Below are 15,116 nucleotides of genomic sequence, written 5' to 3'. Positions count from 1 at the left end.
GACCAGTGGTCAGGGATGATGGGAACTGTAGTCCCAAAACATCTGGAGGGCCAGGTTTGGCCATGCCTGCTCTAAAGCTTATGCCATAATAAATTTAGTCTTCAAGGTGGCACAAAACACATTGTTTTTACTAAAATAGACTAACATGGCTGCTCTTATGGAAGTCTACACAAAATATGGATAACTAATTTAGTAGAAATAATGGTTTGCATTTACTCCAGTTTTAATCCCACAGGGCTGATCTCTGTGTTTCATTTAATGCTGTTTGTATTTAATTTATTTTTTACACTGATAGTATGCCACTTTGAGCCTTGGAAAGGTGACATAATAAATAAAATGTAAAGGAAAGAACCAGCTTTTGCAGACCAATCAGAGTCATAATTGTTGAATGTTAAATATATTCTCCCTTTTGTCAAATGGAATATTACAAGATTGCTTTGTAAATAAGATTCAAACTAAGAATTCTTTCAAGACTACACAAGGGCAGTGACCCACTTCTTAAAATATTACAGTATTTTAAAGCTTCTGGATTCAAGATAGAACTTTTAAACAAGGTCACACATACTACGTGTAAAAAATATCACTTGCATCTTAGGATGGTGCTAGTTTCTAAATACTAGCACAGCATACTGGAAACAATATATATGCATTAAAAAAAAGCAGTAGTACAAGAAGCTATGCCAACTTAACCATTGCAAATTAGAGAATGAAAGCATGTAAGGCAACTGGCCTTCAGAAAGAAATTTAAACGCTCTAAGATACAATGATGCCAGAAACATACTATCCGAGGAAGTGCACTAAAACACTGAGGACTCAGCTCCCAAGTGAAAGCTCCCAGAGTACACAATTGTTAACATTCTTTGAACGATATTCAATGCTATTCATGCTCAGAGAATATCTATTCAAATAATTAAATCTAAGTCTGATTATTTCAAAGGGTCTACTACAAATATGACTTCACTGGGTCATCAAACGTTGTAGTCATAGGCGTGATCTGTGCCTGCAGAAATGTATTCTCTTATAAGGAAGGTGCTTCCTTCCTTCCCCTTCAAGTGCACTGCAGTGTGCTGTGACTGTGGATGGAAGGCTTAAGTACTTCTTCTTGTATCCTTCCTTATTCAACCTACCTGCTACCTTGACACAAGTTCGGGTAACATGCATCCCACTCCCAAATCTACCTGCACACTCACTGCTGCACCCACACTGGGATGAATCACATTCTTAATATTCTGGGAACACATGATGTTTAAGTCTAGTGGAAGAAAACCCTCCAAAGTCTTTATTTCATAAAGAAATAAGATGTGGGACAATAAAGAGTTTGTATTTGCTGGGGTCTAAAGTATCCAGTAAAGGGACGCGGGTGGCGCTGTGGGTTAAACCACAGAGCCTAGGGCTTGCCGATCAGAAGGTTGGTGGTTCGAATCCCTGTGACGCGGTGAGCTCCTGTTGCTGCCAACCTAGCAGTTCGAAAGCACGTCGAAGTGCAAGTAGATAAATAGGTACCACTCCGGTAAGGTACCACTCCGGAAGGTAAATGGCGTTTCCGTGTGCTGCTCTGGTTCGCCAGAAGCGGCTTAGTCATGCTGGCCACGTGACCTGGAAGCTGTACGCCGGCTCCCTTGGCCAACAAAGTGAGCTGAGCACCGCAACCCCAGAGTTGTCCGTGACTGGACCTAATGGTCAGGGGTCCCTTTACCTTTACCTTTAAAGTATCCAGTCAAGAAAAGTGGAAAAGCAATTGCCAACATTAAATAAAACCACTTCTCTAACAACCATAGTGGTTCTGATTCTGCATACCTTCTTTTCATTCCTCTCATCTATGTCTCACCTTGTGAAACATAGATTTGAGGATACCTTAAGGAAATGCTTACAGTTGACTACTTCCTACAAACCTTGCCACTGCAATGCATGAACTCCACCCCATCCCCAAAATTTAAAAGATGGAGCTTGAAGCAGCCAAAAAATTGCACTGAAATCACCACACAGCATTCATTTTAATCATGAGGTAGATACAACATGATGAGAACTTATGTAAATTTCTCCTTAATCTCATCAAGAACATTTTGGTAGTACAATTTACCTAGCTATAAAGAAGGAAGGGCATGGAATTGATCCAGTCCACAGTCACAATTTACTGTGTTTCAACATATCCCCTATGGTCCTGAAACATACTAGCTGCTGAAACTGTGTTGCCATGCCCAGACCTCAAGATTTTCCATACTCTTTCCTCTCTCTTCTCAACCTATTATTGGTTGAAATACATGCAGATATATTATGTTTCTAAAACCGATGAGTTTGTGACATTAAAATCAATACACTGAATACTTGAGTTTCTAGAACAAATTATTATGAGTGCATTATGAGTGCAAACGGGCAGAACATTATCAAAATCAGCACTTTCAAATTAGCTTGGCTACTCTGGGTCAGTATTTGTTAAGTTTTCATAATGAAAGTCTCAGCTGATGCAATAAGTACCCTCCAGGAAGATAGTACCAATATCCAATTCACAGATTTTGTAAGAGCATAGCTTTTCTAACACTACTACTACCACTTAGCAAGTTGAAGGAGCAGTCCAACAAACTTGTAAGACTAGTCCAAAATTATAAATATCTCTCTCTCTCCATAAACTCAACTGCTGATATTCTGTGTTTAGCAACAGGAATGTTTACATGGCTTGGGCAAGTATAATATTATCTAATTAAATTTATTCAACCAATGTAGCTGCTTAACTATGTGACTGTATACAGTAGCAAATAACAATACTAAGGATGTTGATCTGAGGTTGTGAAAATTTAGGTTGTAACAAGGTTACACAAACTGCTCTGATCAACTGCTTAAAAGATGCAGCATAAACTGTTGAGTCATACAGTGAAACATTATATACCATGACTTTTAGTCATGGCATGGATGTGTTTAGTCACAAGGATGTAACATTTGCTATAAAGTTTATTGCATGTTCATTTTACAAAGTATCTTTTAAATACAGTGACAATCTGACTGCTTTCTAAGTAATCTGGACTTGTATTACCAAACTCCTGTCCAAATGCTAACAATCAATGAGCTTTAGATCAAATTTCTGGCTAGATCAGAAATGAGCATTTACATTTTAGAATACTTGATTAGAATCTACAAATAACTGAAGAGAGATGATCTTTCATCATAAACAGCACAAAATTAGATTTCTCTGTAATTCAGTCTTGTGGTCCTTGAAGACTAACATTGCTACCCCTCGTATAGATGTTTTTATTACTGGATCATCTCTCTCTACCTCCTGAAATTTTCCACCAAAAATCTCCAGGGAAGCCTGCTCCACAGTCTGAAAATCACTGAAATATTTGTCTGCTTGCACAATCTCGTTAGAGAGAATTTCACTCCCATATGAAGAAATCAAGATATGCAAGTGCTATTCCACCTGATAGTAAAATGCTCAAGGAAGCCAACAGAATAGAGTAAAAAAACCAACATCTGAAAATGAAAACACAAAACACAGTTGCAAATTTCAGAAAAGCACAAAAGTATAGAAGGATCAAGTATGTGTGTTTTTAAGTGTTACAATTAGACCATAAAGGTATTCAAAACGTAGTAGAAGGTTAACAAGGAGGAAGCAGATTGCAGCTCTAGGGGCAGAGAATTATACATCTTGGGTGTGACAACCATTTCCCTTATTTCCATCATCTGTACTTCTAAAAGTGGTAGGATTCACAGAAGGGGGGCTCCCCTCCTATCTGCAGTTGATACACAGATTTTCTCTTTGGGTATCCCTTTTCCAGGCCATTATGCAAAAATGCAAGGTAAGTGCCCCACCCAAAAGCCATTATAAATGTAACTTTGTGATATTTCCGAACCAAAATCAGTCACATTTCCCTTCGTAAGAAGAGCATTCCAAGTCTTAGTTCATAAGTCACAATATAGCAGCTTGGATAGTATTATATAACCAGTCCTGTGATTTTGTGATTTAGGGTTCTCAAACAACTGCTCACACATCTCAACAGAGTAGCTAACATTTGTTGCCACTATGCATGCCAGGCATTTGATTAGTTAACCGCACCTCTGGAGCTCCATGGTGTGCTCAGCTTCTTATAACATCCAAATCGTGTTTAAAGTATCATGATAGGAAAGTAAACCTACAGCGCTTTTATTCTTCCAAAATACTTCCTCAGCAAATATTCAAAGTGCCTGTATGACTGGGTATCACTTACAAAAGCAAGTTATTTTTTCCTCAGACGAAATTTCAGCGCTTTAAGATGGTACTTCTGAAGGGCATACTTGGTCACTACTGAAACATTGGCTTTGATGCTCATTGAGATGAGTATCTGGACAAGCACTGGCATTGTAGGGTGTTGGTCATCAAATCCCAAACTTCTGCCAATCTTCACCTAGTGATCGCGTGTACTTATTGAAAAGGAAAAGATCAATCAGAGAACCTGTGGAATTCTACAGGGAAGATTCCAACCAAAGAGAAACAGTCACTTCTGTGACCATTCTGATGGAAATTGCTCCAAAGCAGTCTCCTAAATCTGTGCTGCCTTGACTGGCTTTTGCCAGCCAGATGGACATAAATCCAGCTCTAAAATGTTGCCCTTTTATTCCTGTGCTCTGACCAATGGATGTTTCTCATTTGGGCCTAACTTAAACAGATGGAAATAAGTAGAACAAGAATGAGTCTTGAATAACTGACTCGGATTCTGCCTATGAAATGAGAACCTGAACTACCCTTCTATTTTTATTTTTTTAAGAATCATTTGTATTCCTGCACTGCGGAATTCATTTACATGCAATTTGGTGATGGCCACCAGCTTAATTGGATTTAAGAAGGTATTAGACAAATTCATCAATGATTACTGGCCATGATGGCTACACATAGGCGGCACATTTCTGAATGCCAGTTGCTGGGGAACAACATGCCCCTCATGTCCTGCTTTGAGACTTCCCACAGACATCTTGTTAGACATTTTGGGAAACAGAATGCTGGACTAGATAGGCATTGGAGTCTACTCAGCAAGTCTTATGCCTTTAAATTGAATGTACTTCTATTCTCCTTTTAAGGCCTTGAATTCTTCAGTTGTAAACTTTATTATTTGAATACCTCATTCCCTATATTCCAGTGTACCTTGCTTAACATATCAATAGATATGGGGAAATGTCTCCCTTCGGACATGAGAGTTCTGTTCAAGGTATTTCATTTTTCAACAAATGTTTATTACAGTGAGGTACTGGCTAGTCAGCACTTTTGAAAAAATTCAGCCGGTCATTTATAAAACTACAAAAGCTGCATTAATATTTTTTATTTTCTTTTTAAATCATAAAGGACTCCATCTTTATGAAGTCTGAAACTGAAAATTAAGCAATATTCTTGGTGCAATGAAATTAGACTGTGAATGATATTTATTTCCAAGTGAATGAGAATAACCCATTAGGACTTAACTTTGCTGCCAAACTACTTATTGATTTCTTTTGCTTACTGAAGTAATACTGGGCAAAACCAAGACCCTTGACATCACTAACTTTTTTTAAACACATATTATTCAAACACTATCCACCAAAAATGAAAGTTTAAAATCAGAACAATAGATCAAATATACTTCAGCACAATGCTTACATGGTTTAAAAGGTTCTTAACAAGATAGATTTGTTCCCCAAATGATAAAGCATTCCCTAAAGAGGTCGTCAATAACTTGATGCACATCAAGGTTTTGTACATTTGTTCTGCTAAAATGCCTAAAGCTCAAGAAAAAGTTGTGGTGCACAATAAGTGGGCCAGCTTAAAATATACACTTCAGAGAGGATGGAAGTGCCAACGAAGAAGTTTGTACAATTATTTCAGTTTAGGATAAAAAGAACAACTCAACATCACCAAAACAGATGGATGACGAAAGCAATAGGATAGTAGCAGGTGGACAAAGAAATAGTGAAAAGAAATGAATGAAATCGCATTGTTGTGCTTTCGATAAATAGACATCTATGTTCAAAGATATTTTGTTCAACAAGAATTCAAGTTATGGAGGTGTATGAGAGCATGTAATTGTGTAGGAAATTGGAGTATCCCTCTGTACGAAAACAACGGTTTCAGCACTAGTGAAAAAATATGTACAGACATTTTGTGGAGTTCTATGTTATCTTGAATGACTGGGAAAAAAATTATGTACCTTTGGACTCCAGGCACAAAAATGAGATTGCCAGTGTGAGAGCCAGTGTGGTGTAGTGGTTAAGAGCGGTAGTCTCGTAATCTGGGGAACTGGGTTGGTGTCTCCGCTCCTCCACATGCAGCTGCTGGATGACCTTAGGCTAGTCACACTTCTCTGAAGTCTCTCAGCCCCACTCACCTCACAGAGTGTTTGTTGTGGGGGAGGAAGGGAAAGGAGAATGTTAGCCGCTTTGAGACTCCTGAAGGGGAGTGAAAGGCAGGATATCAAATCCAAACTCTTCTTCTTCTTACAACCAAACTGGCTCCCCACTTATTCCTTACATCTTTACTTAACAGCAACCTGCCAAATTACTACTTCTTTCCCTCAGTTTGATCTTAAATAATTTCTTCATTTCTTACAGCATCATGGGATTGAGAATCAAAACTCCTCCTTTCTTCCACTGGAGAACTATCTCTGAAAAAATTGCCAGAATATTCCCTTAAGCTGAACCATTACCATCTTTATTCTCTTCCATTTCTAACTATTAGATTGACTGAGACAAAATCAGGGTAGAGATGGGGAGTTGATGAAAAATGTTCCCTCTCCTTACAATTGTTTTATTCTTCACTCCTCTCATCCCTTTCAATAATGGGCTAAAAACACCAGGATCCAGCTCCATTCTCATATGTATTTGCCATTTTTGTCATTTAAAAATATATTTATTTACTTAAAAAATTATATTCTGACCATCATCATAAGTGACCCCAGGGTGAGTCATAATGCTTAAAACAAATATAATAAAGAATTGAGCAAAATATACAATTAATAATATCCCCAAATTGACCGGTCCCCATACTACCATTGTACAGAGTAGGCCTATTTCCAAAAATATTCAAAAGGCCCGGAGGAAGACGGTGGTTTACACTTGGTGTTGAAATGTCAGTGGCATTAGGGGAGTAGGTATTCCACAGGCAGGGCACCATTGCTGAGAAGGCTCTCTGGTGAATCACAGACCCGCTAAATGAATTACACAATAGAATGGCAAGAAGGTGATAGAATGAGGTTGGTGTCCCCAGCCAACCTCAAGCACAGACAAGACAATACAGGGAGAGGCATTCCTTCAGATAACTAAGCCCTAAGTTATTCAGGGCTTTATATATCAAAACTAAAAGCCTGAATTGGCCTCAGCACCACATAGGCAGGCAGCACAAATCTTTTAAGTACCAATGCTATACAGTGGTGCCTCGCAAGACGAAATTAATTCGTTCCGCGAGTTTTGTCGTCTTGCGATTTTTTTCGTCTTGCGAAGCACGGTGTCGGGAAAGTTTTGGAAAAGCTTCAAAAATCACCAAAGTCTTTAAAAACCTCAAAAAAGGCTACCACACCGCGTTCTATGAGTTGCTCCTCGAAGTCAAGTTGCAACTGTATTAACGGTGTTAAGAAAAAGGAAACAAACTTGCAAGACGTTTCTGTCTTGCGAAGCAAGCCCATAGGGAAAATCGTCTTGCGAAGCAGCTCAAAAAACGAAAAACCCTTTCGTCTAGCGAGTTTTTTGTCTTGCGAGGCATTCGTCTTGCGAGGTACCACTGTATGCTCTTAAGTCATCAAACCCATCAAAACTCTGACACTAGTGCAGAATGCATCTCCAAACAGTCTTTAGGAGCAGTCCCATGCAGAGTGCATTCCTATTTAAAGTTATGAGAAGAAAACATGCTTTACACAATACTGCTTCTTACAACTCAAATCCAAAAAGTTGGATTTCTGGTCTAGCTTGATCTAAAATATGTTTGTTCAATAGATGATTGTACAGAAAGAACACACTGAGCTAGAAATACTAATTTAAATCATGAGTTACATATTTCCCCAAGATGCTGGCACATATAGCCTGCTGACACACAATTTAGGAGAGTGTTTAATCCCATCTTCATTCCACTCACAGCCTGCAAGTGGAATAGAAGTAGCTTCCTTCAAGCCCTGAACTTGGCATCATAATGCCATCCATGAATACCAGCAATTAAATCTTCTTAATGAAGTCAAGGACAGTAGATAGGAAATCATGGAAAGAGTGGAAGGGAAATAAAAATTAAGATATATAAGATTTAAATAATTTGGAGGAATACAGATCTGTTGTTATTATTATTATCATCATCATTTGTTCATGTCTAATATCTATACTATTTCTTTCTTATTACTTTACGCATGATAGTAACATAGTATGTGTTGACGGTGAGATATAATAGAAAAGCAAATAATTTTTAAAAAATTAAGTGTATTTGTACACACTGTCTCTACCAACAGAATGGTTTCCCACACACTGCAAACCAGAACATCTATACAATAAGGCAATCAAGACAACATTTATATGAACGTTAAGGAAGCACCACTGTAAAATAAAATTATTCAGATTGTTTAGCTGTAGAGAGCCAGTGAAGCATAGTGGTGAAGAGTGTCTGGCTAGGACCTGGGAGACCAGGGTTCAAATCCCCACTTGGCCATGAAGCTCACTAGGTGACCCTGGGCCAGTCACTGCCTCTCAGCCTAGCCTACCTTACAGGGTTGTTGTTGTTGTTGTGGGGGTTAAAAGAGGAGGGAGAAAACCATGTACGGCATTTTGAACTCCTTGGAGAAAAAGGGCATATATAAATGTAATAAAATAGGTAGGTAGGTAGGTAGGTAGGTAGGCAGGCAGATAGATAACTGACACTTACTTCAGGAGGTGTATGCTCTTTTAGCTCCACTTATAATATTAACAAGAGATCAAAGTACTCTGGTTACTTCATTTTAATGTTAACTGTCCCTTACCTTTACTGTATAAAATCCCAGATCTCAAAAGCCTTGTCTGTAAAGAGGATCATCTTCGGCAATTATTAAATATATCCAAAATACGTTATTCATGATAACCTGAAAGACAAATATTTCCAAATGAAGCTGGTTACAGCATAATACATCCTGGACAAACATTTATGAGCATTACTCCTTTTCTATTAATTATTATTATTATTATTTATTACTTATACCCTGCCCATCTGGCTGGGTTTCCCCAGCCACTCTGGGCAGCTTCCAACAGAACACCAAAATACAATAACTTATTAAACATTAAAAGCTTCCCTAAATTAATGCTAAGTTATTGTCTTACTATCTCTGTTTAAAGTAGGAACTTTGTCTGAAACCTTTTCAAACACCTTTGCCCATCTAAGGAAGAATTCAGATTTGACAATAACTGTTTATCACTAGATTTAGTTTCTTGAAAGCAAGTATCTTCAACACACGACCCACTATTAACCCAAACATGCATTTGGAGACTCAGTTGTGAAACTTTTATCATATATTTGCATGACGGCGGTGCTCTTGCAGAGAACCAACTTGGATCAGACTGCAGCCCCACTAGTAGATGCCAACCCATCAGTTGAAAACCATGCTTTAAAGGGAGCATCACAGCAACCTTTCTCTGAACTGCAGAAACTACTTTCTCTCATGGAGGGTAACTTATTCCGAATACCAACTAGATAGACCTGTTCCAGCAGTTTTAATCCTGATGCATATGGGTCTAGCATATACGTGGTTTATGTCAGATTTCCAGGTATACAAGCTGAAAGATGTTCATTAAAATGGACAAGATTGTGCCACGGCTGTTGATTAGTGATCAGCCTGCTATTCTTGCAATCCTGAAATCTTTTTGTGGAGCCCAATTTATTTCATGTTATAATTTACATTTAGTTCTTTCCCGTGCATACTGCTTTCTATTATTTCTTGCTGATTTTTCAGTCTGATTGGTTCGGCTTAAATGCATTTAAGTCAGGAGTGAGGAACCTGCAAACCTTGGCCCAATTTCATGTGGACAGTACGGAAGGGGAAATTGAGAGGTGAGGAAAGAGAGGGAAGAGATGGACCTACCCAAAAAGATTGCTGACCTCTATTTTAAGTTACATGGGTCATTCTCTATAGACATATTTTGTTCCCAAATGGGTCATACATCAGTTTGTAGAGTATATCCATTTTCTCTTTCAAGTCATTTGTAAAGATATTGGCCAGCACTAGTTGAAGCCATGACTCTTTCAGAATGCCGCTAGGTACCGCAGGTGAAGACTTTAACAGAAGTCAAAGTACTTTTTATATTGCAACACAGAATCTCTTCCTATTACTAAGATGTGTTACAATATCTTACAAAAAAAGGTTATTTTTACCCTAAATAACAGGAGTAATTATTATGTTATGCAAAAGAGTGAATAGTACTGCGACTAGAAACATTTGTTACAGTAGTATAACACTTCACACTCTTTAAGATGAAACTGCTTCACGAAGGGGAAAGCTACAAATGCCTCAAGGAACAACCGTCTAGAGATTATTTCATTTAACACATTTGTGTCATCGCACAAAACTGCCAGCTTCTTGGAAGAGATAGAATTCTGAATTAATGAGCTATAGACTAACAAGCCTGCTCTTAACATTTTAACTTTTAAGGGTGGCTGAATTATACCCATACTTTCTGTAAGTATAGGTGAATGGTAATTTCAAAGGAAAAACTAAAAATATTTATCAGATTAATTTGCAATATTTGTTTACATATATGTCAGGAAAAGGTCGTGTGAACATTATCTTGTAAAAGGTATTTCTTAAGTGCATGCTGCCATTTTGGAAGAGGAGTGTTTCACTGAACTGCCAGCAATTGGACAAACCATAATTGATATATTGTTAACAGCCATGATCTACATTATATCAGTATGACTTCCCAGAATACTGTAGACTTTATGTTTACAACTGTTGAGAAGTTCAATTTATTGAGCTGAGGTAATGATTCCCTTTAAGTGTTGACATACTACATTCAGATTTCTTCTTTTAAGAGCAATATACATTTTGTAAGGATTACACTTCTACAACAGAATAATTTTTCTTACTATCTAGCTCCAATCCAATGAACTATGGAGAGATCTCTCATGAGAGTTAACTGCTTAATGAAGAGCTAGTCAACCAATTTGCATCTGTTCAAATACCTACTTCAGTATCTCATATGAAGAGAGTATTCCCTTGAGCAAAGCATTTCAAATAATTAAAAAGCATATAGAAGGCAAGTGGTGAAAAGTTACCTCCTCTTTCTACCTGAAAATGGAAATACTGGATGAAAACACACATTAATCTATTTGAACAGAAAGAAAGAAAGAAAGAAAGAAAGAAAGAAAGAATCTGAGATACAAGTCTATTCAATTACTTAAAATAATTTAAAATCTTAGGGGAGATGTAGAGTGTTTACGGCAAATATTTTGAGAAACATTTTTCTATTATCATAATAACTATTATTGATAAACACTAATTATCACCATAATACCATAGAAGTATACAATAAAACAAAAACAAGTAAAACAGATAAAACAGTCGTGGAAAAAAACATCAAATGCTGCCTGTGAGTTAATTCATTCTTCTGGAAATTTTATTTTTGGCACCCTACAAAATGAATACAGTGGCCTGGTACATGGTAAATCGAACTATGCCTTACTGGGACCATGCAAATGTGCAGACTTCTAGAGAGGAGGAACTCATAACCATTTTGCTTCATGGTTAGCAAGAAGCTATCATAAGCCCAGGTTCAGATGATATGCTAAAAGCTAAACTTTGGTTTAGGTCAGCATGGAAATAAAAAAGATTGGGGAGGAGCAAATTCTGACTTACCATGGTGTCCCAGACAAATATAAGAGCCTGCCTAATTTCAATGGCCAGTGTTTTCCACAGGGCAGATGCCACTGTATGGAAGGACTTAGTCTGACCCTCTCTGGAATAAACCTCCAACACAAGTAGCACCATAAGGAGGACCCCACAGATGACTGCTATCAATGGGCAGATATGCAGGGAGCAAGGATCCCTCATAAATCCATGTCCCAAGTGATTTAAGGATTGATATACCAATAAGAAAACCTTAAATCTGGCCCAGTAGCCTACTGGCAACCAAGTATCATTATCTTAGCACTAGTGTTTTGTGCAGATGGAAGGCAATTATGGACATTCTGCAGTAGCTGCTACTTCCAAACCAAATATAAAGGGCGGCCCCCACATAAGAGTACATTGGGATATTCCAATTGTGAGGTTACCACTGTCAAGGAATGGCCAAAGGTGGTTGAAAACGCTCCTAGTCACCAAGGCTACTTGAGCTTCCAGTAACAATGAAGGATCAAGGAGTCCTCCCAGACTATGCATCTGTTCCTTTCGAATCACAGTTCAACTCCACCCAAAATAGGCAACTGGCCTGTATCCTGGACAGCCAAAGGCCTCTGTTTTACCTGGATTTAGTTTCACTTTATTCATCTTTATCCATCCCACCACAGTGTCCAGACAAATCAAGATTTTAATGATTTGAATAATAACTTGTTTTTACTTCATCTAACAGCAAACTCAGCTGACAAATAAAGATAGAATTGCAACAAAAACAAGTCACTGAAAAGGAGCAGGGAGCTTTCATTATATGTAGAGGAACACTAAGGTTTGCAGCAGTACAATAAAATAAAATAAAATAAAGCCTCACAGAAGTCCACAATATTTAGGGGGGAAATTAAGGGCGCAAAAAAACCTCATTGTTGATGAGCATTTTCAGGGTATGAAAAAATGGGACATTGGGGTTGGGGGAAGAGAAGAGAGAAAATGCAGTATCATGAAGATGAAGCATTCTAGACTGCAATTGCAACCCTTATAGTGAAATCAATATGTTATAAACTAACTGAGAAGGGTTACTTTCTTCCTCAAAGAATTATGATGTGGGCTGATTTCCCCCCCTCAGATCTCCCACATACAGAACTTGATACCAGGTGCAAAATCTCAATTTATTGCAGTTATCAATCCTTTTACCAATTATTCTCAAGGGTTCAGGTGATCAAACTGTCATACCCTGCTCTCCTTCATGGCCTTGAGTTACCTTCCCACCAACACTGGCTGCTTGCAACAACATTTCAAGGAAGGAAAAAAGAGAGTCCTGAATATAAACTTTCCTAATTTTATTCTAAAATTATGCAACTAAATCTAATGGGCAATATCCAACTAAGACATACTCATCGGAGACCCGCTGAAGTTAGTGATATTCACTGATTTTCCATAGGTCCTCTCTGCATATGACTAACCCTAGGTATCACCCAGTGATTCCAAGCAATATCATGGGTATGAGAAGAGGAGCTAGTTACAATGACATTTTCACAACATGTGTAAATCATTCAAGAATGAGGCTATAACACAGCAGCAGATAAACTTATCCAACCTATAGACCTACTAACTCGCATATCAAAGCATGCATATACGAAGCGTCTTGCAAAGCTGCTGAACGCCATATTGTGGTAACACAATGAGACAAATGCATGTTCTTGTCTTTGAAGAGCAACTGTAAATGCAGCCTTTGGCAAGTTGGTAGACCACATGACAGGAACTATGTTGTACTAGCCTACAATTAGTGGATTTGGAGGCCAATTGCCTCGGGACTACATGTCATGATAACTTGAGGGCCCCAAAGAGGAAGGATTAAATAAAAGGTTTCAGTAAGTTTAAGGCATACCCAGTCTCCATGCCTGAAACCAGCCAGAGATCCCCTTCACCTGTCACTTACATCCTCCAGATAAGATCCTGTTGATGATAAAATACTGGTCCTCTGGGCATGGATAATGACTAGTTTGGGGACATGCTATAAGCAAAACATTTAATCAATTTAATCCTCAGCTGCACAGGTTGTATCACTGATTTGCCGTGTGGGCCACTTGAGAGAAAAGGGAAATTCACCCTCAAGGCAAATTAATCAGCTCTTATGCCTGCTTTTATATACCTTTTTTTCTTTTGTGAACCACAGTGGATACATAAGAAGAAGAAGAAGAAGAAGAAGAGTTTGGATTTGATATCCCGCCTTTCACTCCCCTTCAGGAGTCTCAAAGCGGCTAACATTCTCCTTTCCCTTCCTCCCCCACAACAAACACTCCGTGAGGTGAGTGGGGCTGAGAGACTTCAAAGAAGTGTGACTGGCCCAAGGTCACCCAGCAGCTGCATGTGGAGGAGCGGAGACGCGAACCCGGTTCCCCAGATTAGGAGACTACCGCTCTTAACCACTACACCACAGTAGATGGACAACTGACAGGCCATAAGGTCCAAGAATTATAACTGCATGTTCTGTTGTGTGTTTCCACAAGGATAGCATCAAGGTCGAAAACTCACTCTCCTTTCAGTACCACAGCTTGAAAAACAAAATGCTACTACAGTGGTACCTCCAGTTGAAAATGGGATCTGTTCTGGAGGTCCAGTCGGATCCCGAGGTTTTTGCAACCTGAGGACCGCTTCTGCACATGCGTGCGCGGCAAAACACAGTCAAATACGGGTTTGCCGCTTTCGCATCCTGAAATTTACATAATCAGAGGGTTACATAAACAGAGGTACTACTGTATATCTGTCCACACATACATATATTTCCAAAATATTAAGATTTGCTTACAAGTTAAATGGAAGTTGTTTGGCAGTGATATGAATATAGCATACCAGGATTGTTTAAGTATAAAAGAAATCTAGGTATATTGTTGCTATCAGTTGCCAATTGTAGGAACACCTGCTTAAGTGATTGCTGTACTGCCCATCACTTAATTAAAGTTTTAGTAGTTAATACAAACCAAACTGAAAACATTTAAAGCAAAGAAATATGAAGGTTTCAATCTCTAACATTTCTTGATATCAATACTTTAGATCAATGGTTCTCACAGGGTGTGGCAGGAAAGAATGGCAATTGTGGTGGGAAGATTCAAGAACAATCAAAGAAACATTTAAACATTTCATTTATGCTGATGAGGAAATGTGTGTTATTTGTCTCAAATTAGAACTAATATAAATGAGATTACCCAGCAAAAGTAAGCTCACACTTCTCATTGTGTTCCTATACATACTTAAGGTACATATGTATGAGGCTCGTTGATAATTATATTATGGGAATGAGTCATGTTATGTAGCTGCATTGTTTTATACTTTCTGGATGTCCCATGATCATAT

The 15,116-nt window shown here is 38.3% G+C and overlaps 1 protein-coding gene across 6 annotated transcripts in view; it reads right to left on the bottom strand.

Moving 5' to 3' along the window:
* The window catches only part of MBD5 (methyl-CpG binding domain protein 5), a 113,993-nt gene that overhangs the window by 68,870 nt on the left and 30,007 nt on the right, over positions 1-15,116 (bottom strand). For all 6 annotated transcript variants that reach the window (XM_081005457.1, XM_081005455.1, XM_081005460.1 and 3 more), the window contains exon 2: positions 8,928-9,026. The gene's annotated coding sequence lies outside the window, so the exon portion shown is untranslated. The remainder of the gene's footprint in view (positions 1-8,927; positions 9,027-15,116) is intronic.

This window comes from Podarcis pityusensis (genome assembly GCF_964106645.2).
Source record: "Podarcis pityusensis genome assembly, chromosome: 1".
Taxonomy (NCBI): domain Eukaryota; kingdom Metazoa; phylum Chordata; class Lepidosauria; order Squamata; family Lacertidae; genus Podarcis; species Podarcis pityusensis.
This window is presented reverse-complemented; position numbering and strand designations above follow the sequence as displayed.